This window comes from Myotis nattereri, assembly GCF_964212035.1.
Source record: "Myotis nattereri genome assembly, chromosome: 1".
Lineage (NCBI taxonomy): Eukaryota > Metazoa > Chordata > Mammalia > Chiroptera > Vespertilionidae > Myotis > Myotis nattereri.
Window position 1 is genome coordinate 223,665,845 of NC_138075.1, and position 8,259 is coordinate 223,674,103.

The 8,259-nt window shown below is 39.9% G+C and overlaps 1 pseudogene across 1 annotated transcript; it reads right to left on the reverse strand.

Annotated features, from left to right (window-relative positions):
• Positions 1–502: 502 nt before the first annotated feature.
• Positions 503–972, reverse strand: LOC308535490 (large ribosomal subunit protein eL21-like; annotated as a pseudogene). The gene has a single exon. The product of its transcript is annotated as a large ribosomal subunit protein eL21-like (transcript).
• Between the last annotated feature and the right edge of the window lie 7,287 nt (positions 973–8,259).

Sequence of the window (8,259 nt, forward strand, 5' to 3'; positions counted from 1 at the left end):
GCGGTAAAAAAGAAGGAGTTCTTACCATTTGCAACAGCATGGATGGAACTGGAGAGCATTATGTTAAGTGAAATAAGCCAGTCAGAGAAAGATAAATACCACATGATCTCACTCATTATGGAATATAATGAACAACCTAAACTGATGAACAAAAACAGATCCAGAGAACACACTTTTAACTGATCCTGATCGCAGAGCTGATTCATTCCAATGCCTTTGAGTCAGAGCCATCCCCTTTTCATTGGTACAATTACTGAAGTGGGTCTCCCTGGGTAATCCCTCTAAAGTAGAATTTACAACATGAGCATCAGAAGTACCTACTGTCTTCTAGGCACTTCATGAAGCATTTTATAAACATCATTTCTAAACCTCATTTTTTTTTAGGACACAAAATTTTCTTTAATTATTTTTTTGGGGGGAAGGAACGCCACACATCCACTCAATTAAGAGAAACATTTTTATCAGCACAGAGCTCTTTTTTTAAAAAAAAAAAATTCACTTATCATGCCATGAATTCATAGGTAATGGGTTCCAGCAGCTCAGGATCCTTTCCATTGGTTCTCACAAAGTGTGCTTCTCTGGGTAGAGCAGGCTGACGCTTCAGTTGAACCCAAGTACCTTTCTCTCTGGCTTCCTTCTTTTTCTGATTATTTCCCTTCAGATGTTTTAGGAAGCTATCTTGGCTCTTAGAGTGCTTAATATGCTCAATATGTATGTTAATTCTCTTGGCAAGAATCTTGCCCTTAACTTGCTTGTTCATAACAATGCCCACGGTATTGTGGACTCTTCCAGTTTTGCCATGCTAACATTTGTGGGGCATTCCTGTTTGAACAGTGTCCATTCCCTTGATGTCCACAATGTCACCTTCCTTTTACATTTGCATGTATGTGGCCAAAGAAACAACTCCATGTTTTCTAAAGGCCTAGAGAACATATAGTGGGTGCCTCTCCTTTTTCCCTTTGTGTTAGTCATTTTGGCAAATTACTGGAAGATGATGGTTCTGGGTGAAAGACTCTAACCCTCATTTAATCTTCACCATAATTTGTAGACTAGAGATGATTTTCCTGGTAAAAATCAAGACTCAAAAAAGTTGTTACTTTTCCCAAACTCATACAGCTAATTAAGTGGACAAAAGGAGCTTGTACTCAGACCAGGTACCAATGTTTGTGCTTGTTAGAGATCATTGGGCCTTGTGCATTGTGTGAAACTCTCATCTAGGGGATTGCTCGTGGCTTCCATGAACCACAGAGGCAGCAGCACACAGCTTGGTTTTCACATCATTCAGAAAGCATTGGTAGAGGGTTGAATGGTGGCTCCCAAAAGGCATATCCACCCAAAGTCTGTGAGTGTGGAAAAGGGATTTTGCAAATAGAATTAAGTTAAGAATCTTCAGATGAGATTTTCCTGGTTTAGGGTGTCCCTAAAACCCAATGTGTGCTTAGAAGAGAAGGGTAGATGATAACCTGAAGATGGAGGTAGAGATTGGAGGGATGTGTTTGTAGGCCAGAGACTGGTGGTGGCTCCCAGAGGCTAGGAGAGAGGCATAGAATGGATTCTTCCTCAGAGGCTCAAGGAAGATCCAAATCAAGCCAAAACCTTGGTTTTAGACTTCTGGTCTACAGAACTGTGATAGAATAAATTTGTGTTGTTTTGAACACCAAGGATGTGGTCATTTGTTATGGCAGCCATAGGAAACAAATATCACATTACTCATTACTAATATAAGAGGATGAGACAGAATGAGACCAAGACTCAGTGTCTGAAATAAGGACCACAGAGCTAAGTTGTTGCTGACTACAGTAAGGAAGAGCTATGCTGGCGAGGCATTCTCCCTGAGCTGAGTGGACTTCTAGTCTTGTATAGGGTTTGGGGGACTCCTGGAGGTAGGTAAGTAGATGACTGCTGACTTGTTTGAGACTGGGGTAATCTGTGTGAAAATGTGTCTGCTTGTTATAAAAATTTCAAAGAATTTCAGAAAAGAGCAAAGGAAAAACAAAGCAAACCATAACCTCCATCTCTCAGAAATGATTTTGCCAACATTGATGAACATTACCCCAGACTTCCCTCGAGGCACATATTTAGCCAGAAGCCTTGGTAGATATAATTTTACAAAAATAGATTCAGATTATGCATGCTATTTTTATAAGAACTATTAAACATAAGTCTACTTGAGTTTACCAGAATTGAAATAAATGAGAATCAAACTGAAAGAGTTGTTAAACATCAGATAAATATTTGTTCAGAATGAGAGATATTAGTTCAGAAGAGATGTATTTGAGGTTAAAAGGTAATTATAAAAAAATATTAAGAGTTTGGCAGTATTTCATTTTTTAAAAACTCTGCATGCTTTTGCTTAATATGATATGCATTTACTTTCTGTCATGAAAGAAGATTTTATGCACTTCCTTTTTCCCTTCCACCCTCAGCCTCCCAATTTTTGTTTAGTTACATTATTATTTTTGGATTGCCTGGAACTGTAATATTTATATTCTGTTCTGTCAACTCATTTCCACTGTTACTTAGTCTTGGTTCTATGTTTAAATGGCTCCAATTCTGACTATTGTCCTTTATGGTGATGTCCCTAGTGCTGGGTGTTTAATTTTGATTCATGTCTTGTTATGATGGATTTTATCATCAAACATTTTTCAAGAAGAGCTTTGTTATTATAGTCCTTGACTTTTTGTGTGTTTAAGAACGTTTGTCTCTTTCTTTCATAGTCACAGTATAATTTGGCTGCGTAGGAAACTCTTCAGCCACCATTTTTTTCCCTTGGAACTTGGTCAATGTTATTCTGTTGTTGTAGTGCTGAGGATTGTATTAAGAGAGAGGGATTATATAATCTGTGCTCCCTCACAAAACAAACTGGACAATTGCCATTGAATTTCAGTCTCTTCACAGTACGTTTACTGATGTTGCCAATTTTGCTTATTTTTCCTGGCATATGGTGTGCCCTTTCAATCTAGAGTTACCTAGCTTCCTTTACTTCAAGAAACTTTTCTGAATTTGCTTAAGTTTTTTCCTTTTCCCTTTTGTTCCTCTGTTCAGGATACGAATTTGTGCATATCAGCTTCCTTTGCTTCAGTTCATTTTTGTCTTGTCTGTAATCACTTTTAGCTCATTGTTCCTTTCTATTTTGTATGATTTCTTAAGCTTGGCTTGTGCTTTCAACAGTACTTACCTATTTTCTGTTGCTTCTGAGTTGACTTTCATCTCTATAATTGCTTTATTTTTTATCTTTTATTTATTTTCTGAGCTCTGCCAGTTTACTTTTTAACGAGTTTTCTTCTTATTTCTTTTTTGATCCCATATTTCTTCTTTGAACTTTTCTGCAAAACCATGTTGTTGATTCATTTAAGATTGAAGAGCCTAATCTCTTTGTTCTCAGGAATGGATTATTTATGATCTATATTTTTTTAATCTGCCATAGGCACTTGTTTATCTTCCTATTTCCCCCCCTCTTGCAATATGCTGGGGCCCTCACAGCCTGATTCCTTTCGTGGTATTATTTCAATATGAACAGGTGCATCCAGCTGCTTGACCAAGAACTGTGCAGAGGAGGCAGAGAGGCTTGCTTAATTGGGCTCCAAAGTAGGTTGTGGTCTCTGCCATCCTATCAACCATGAAATGTCTCCCTCAGAATTTGGTCTCCAGGAGGTCAGCTTGGCTCCAATCCATGAAGTTATGGGTTGCCCCTCCCAAGCCCTATACATCCCTTTTCCCACCAGTTAGGCTCTCCCAACCAGAGACTCTTCCTCAACAGCAAACATGGCGTGTCTTCCTGGTTCCTCTTCATTTATTTGTCATTCATGGTCCCCCCTCTCCCCCCGACCTATCTGCAATGTGGAAACATTCTGACATCCTATGTGAGGTACACAGCCCTGATATACACCAGTGTTTCTGGTTCTGTCCTCTTCTGAAACCTGCCCACCTTCCACAACAAATGTGAGTGGAAGTAACCTGAGTTACCTACATGCTCTCTTCCCTTTCCATGATGAACAAGGAAGCCTCATGTAATGATGGTGGCATAGGAAGCTGGCAAAGTTGGCCACATTGAGCATGTTGTAATAACAATATTGTAGCAACAACAATATGTAGCAGTAATAATGATAAATGACAATGAGGTATCACCTCACACCTGTCAGAATGGCTACCGTCAACAAATCAACAAATGACAAGTGCTGGCAAGGATGTAGAGAAAAGGGAATCCTAGTACACTGCTGGTGGTAGTACAGACTGGGGCAGCCACTGTGGAAAACAGTTGGAGTTTCCTCAAAAAATAAAAAAATGGGACTACCATTTGTCTCAGTAACCCCACTTCTAAGAATAAATTCTAAGAAACCCAAAACACCAATCAGAAAGAATATATGCACCCCAATGTTCATAGCAACATAATTTACACCATGGAATAATATGCAGCTGTAAAAAAGAAGGATCTCTTACCCTTTGAGACAGCATGGAGGGACTTGGAGAGTATCATGTTAAGTAAATAAGTAAGTCAGAGAAAGACAAGTATCATAAGATCTCACTCATATGTGGATTCTAATGAACAATAAACTGATGAACAAAATAGGTCCAATGACAGAGAAACATGGAACAGACTGACAAATCTGAGGGAAGGTGGGGTTGGGTGGTGGGTGGGAAGAGATTAATGGAAGAATTTATATGCATATATGCATAACCAATGGACACAGACAATAGTATGGTGAAGGCTGGGAGGGGTGGGTACAAGGTGGAGGGGGTCAATAGGGAAAAAAAAGGCACATCTGTAACATTTTCAACAATAAAGATAAATTTTTTAAAAAATGCATAAATTTGCTGTTTTAAGCCATTGAGAGTCAAGATTTGCTTGTTACTCCTGTCTAGCCTTGCTTCTTTGGCTAATACAAGGCAAGAAAAGCCACCTATATCTGCATCAAAGATAAGGAAGCATGGACATTAAGGTGAACAGGTGAGGGCTGGCTGGAAGATGTGCCTCAGAGCAGATCATGCATCACCTGTCCAGGAAACGGACTAACTTCAATGGCTTCCCTGAATGTTGTAGGGGAAATCTTATAGAATCTGCAAAGTTAAGGTGTCTTGTTGCAGAGGATTTCAGATTTCTTGTGTTCACCAGGAAACAAAACAATAGAACTTAATCCCTTTCTGCCTCTCTCTGCTTCCTTTCATATTTCTTCCTTTGTATGGAACTCAGTGCTATCAACAGCATTATTTACTACCTCTGAACAAGTTTGGTGGAGTTCTGATGAGTTTCACTGATCATCTTCCCTCAAAGAGCCATGGGAGCTGCTGCCTTCAGATCTTCTTGTGGTTTATAGCCTGGAAATGTTTTTTCTTTTTGGTTGTTTGTTTGTTATTTCTCTTCTCTATAATTAGGAAAAAAATGTGTGTACAATCCTAGACATTGTCTCAAAATCAAATCTTGCATCTTTGAATTGCCATTTACCTAGCTACAACTGAAAATATCATCACTCTAGTCTGGTTTCCCTAAAATCCAGCATGCATGTTAGCACCAGTGATGTTTCTTTCCCAGAACCTAACAACCCAGCCTCAAATCTCCGCCTTGCCAGTCTTCAATGGCAATGGCCTCGGAAAAAATTGCACAAACTTTCGGAACTCATTTTCTCATCTGTGAAAATGTGATAATAGCAGTAGACATTTTAATCTCACAGAACTATTGGGACCAGCTGATGAGGTAATACATGGGAAAGCCTCCAGAGTGGTGCCTGGTCCCATGAGAGTGCTCAGTACACGTTATACACAAGCACCTTGTGAATCTTGCAAGTGACATATCACTTCATTTATCTATGTACTCAACACCCATGTAGTTACTACAGTTATGAAAGCCCATTTCCTTATGGGGATAATGCTATAATATATGTAGAGTTGTATGAATTCAATGAGATAACCCATGTCAAAACTTCCTTCCTTCCCCACTCCCTATAAGGAGGTGACAGTGAAATGAAGGCAACAGCTGTAACGAAGTGTCATCCATCTTTCGAGATGACAGTAGCTAACATTTGAGTTAGCTACTATATGCTCAAGCACTGGGCTAAGTGTTGACATGAGCCATCTCATTGACTTCGTACAACAACTCTACATATATTATAACATTACCCCTGCAAGGAAGCAGGCTTCAAGCTGTGAGTGACCTGCCTCAGGTCTCAGAGCAGAGTTGAAACTGGGACTTCAGGCAGTGTGAATCAGAGGCATGTGAACAACACCTAGGTAAAGCACCTGTAGAGGTAGCCACAGGGGCCAGGAGTGGACTGCTGCCTCAGGGTGGAGGGTTGAAAAGGCCATTTGGAAAAAAGAATGTTTGAGTTCAGCCCTGACATCTGAATAGGGGTCCCACTCAGAGGAGACCTGAACAGGAACACCAATTGGCCCAGACCAGCCGTGGGCAAACTACGGCCTGTGGGCCGGATCTGGCCCATTTGAAATGAATAAAACTAAAAAAAAAAAAAAAAAGACCGTACCCTTTTATGTAATGATGTTTACTTTGAATTTATATTAGTTCACACAAACACTCCATCCATGCTTTTGTTCCAGTTCCGGTCCAGTTTAAGAACCCATTGTGGCCCTCGAGTCAAAAAGTTTGCCCACCCCTGGCCCAGACAGTACTGCAAGCATCGGTGAGGGGCAACATTGGAGGCAAAACCTGAGTCTGATCAAGAGGCTTAGATGTCAAATAAAGGAGCTTGGAACAGTGATTGATGTTAAGCATGAGTCTAATATGATTGGGTGCAGATTTCTTAGCTAAGACACCTTGGTAAAAAAAGATGCCAGAGCCATGTTTTATGGCTCATGTTCCATGAGCCTTCCCATGATCTCACCTGTCATCCCTGAACTGTGAAAAGTAGATTACAATTCAGTTTGGATCAACACATATTTTGTGTTTTTTGAAATTTATAAAATATATATTTAGGGTATTCCAAAAATGTATACTCACTTTGAATAATTATTAATTCCCATGGGTTAAATCTGAAAAGAAAGAACATCAATTGAGCTATGAAAAATGTATATGTATAAATTTTTTGGGACACCTTGTATTTGCTGTAAAAATTAAAATGATATAGACGTGCATTAAGTAAAATGAGTCTCTCTCTGAAAATATCCTCCTTTGAATGCTAATCCTCAAAGATTTCCACTCACCATCCTGTGTGCACACTCTTTCATACTTTTTTACTTTACACAACGTGTATAAACACATATGGAAATAAATTTCTTTTAAAAATGGGATCCAAACATAACTATTTTCTGCAGCATACTTTTTTTCATTCAACAATATTTGGGAATATCTGTCTCTGCCCAGGGTTTTCTGTAGTTGAGTGGATATGAGGTTTTTTGGCATTCTCCCAATAATGGGCATTTACCGTAAGTGATCTTTAGTTTTGTGCCAATTCAACTGCTATTTCTTGAGAGATCTTCCTTCCTTCCTTCCTTCCTTCCTTCCTTCCTTCCTTCCTTCCTTCCTTCCTTCCTTCCTTCCTTCTATGGTAATTATTGCTGTTTATTGTTGAAGATAGATAAAGGAAATAAGCCTACAGAGAGGCAAAGAGGATTCCCAGGGAATTCCTGGCTCAATGCCCTGGCCTGTTACACACTCCACTCTCCTTGAGCCTCCTGGCATCAGTCTAGCCCTGAGAAGGAAGGATGTAGGGAAGCATCCCTGAAGAGGCCAAGCTGGGGCCAGATGAACATGATTGTTTCTCAGGGCTAGGGAGTGTGTAAAGTAGAGCTAATGCCCTTGAACAGGTTCTGCTTTGCTGAACAAAGGCCTGTGATGGAGTGGATGGTGCACTGGGTTTGGAGTGAGAAGGTTTGGTTGACATACAGGTTCTGCCATTCCATCTTGTCTGTGCTGTGAGGTGAGCGAAAGATCCTTTCCACTCTCGGGCACAGTGAGGAGCAAATGAGATGATCTAAGCCTAAAGTAAGGGCCTTTAGATGTACACAGGTATGGACCACGATGGGATGAATGTGCTATCTCATTCTTCTGGAAAAAAACTGGAGTCAAGTTTCTGGATGTCTGGAGGGGTGGAGAGTTCAGGGATTCTGATGGAAGAGCACTTACAATCTGCATGGTGTCTATGGCACATTTTAAAAATATTCAGTTCTTTTAGTGCTGGCTAAAACCCCCTCTAACAAATCCATTCAAATCACTATCACTGAATCCGATGCTAAAGGACTATTTTAGAATACATGATTGATTCCTGTGTAAAGTAAATCCAGGTTAAGGACCTGAATACTCAGGAATGC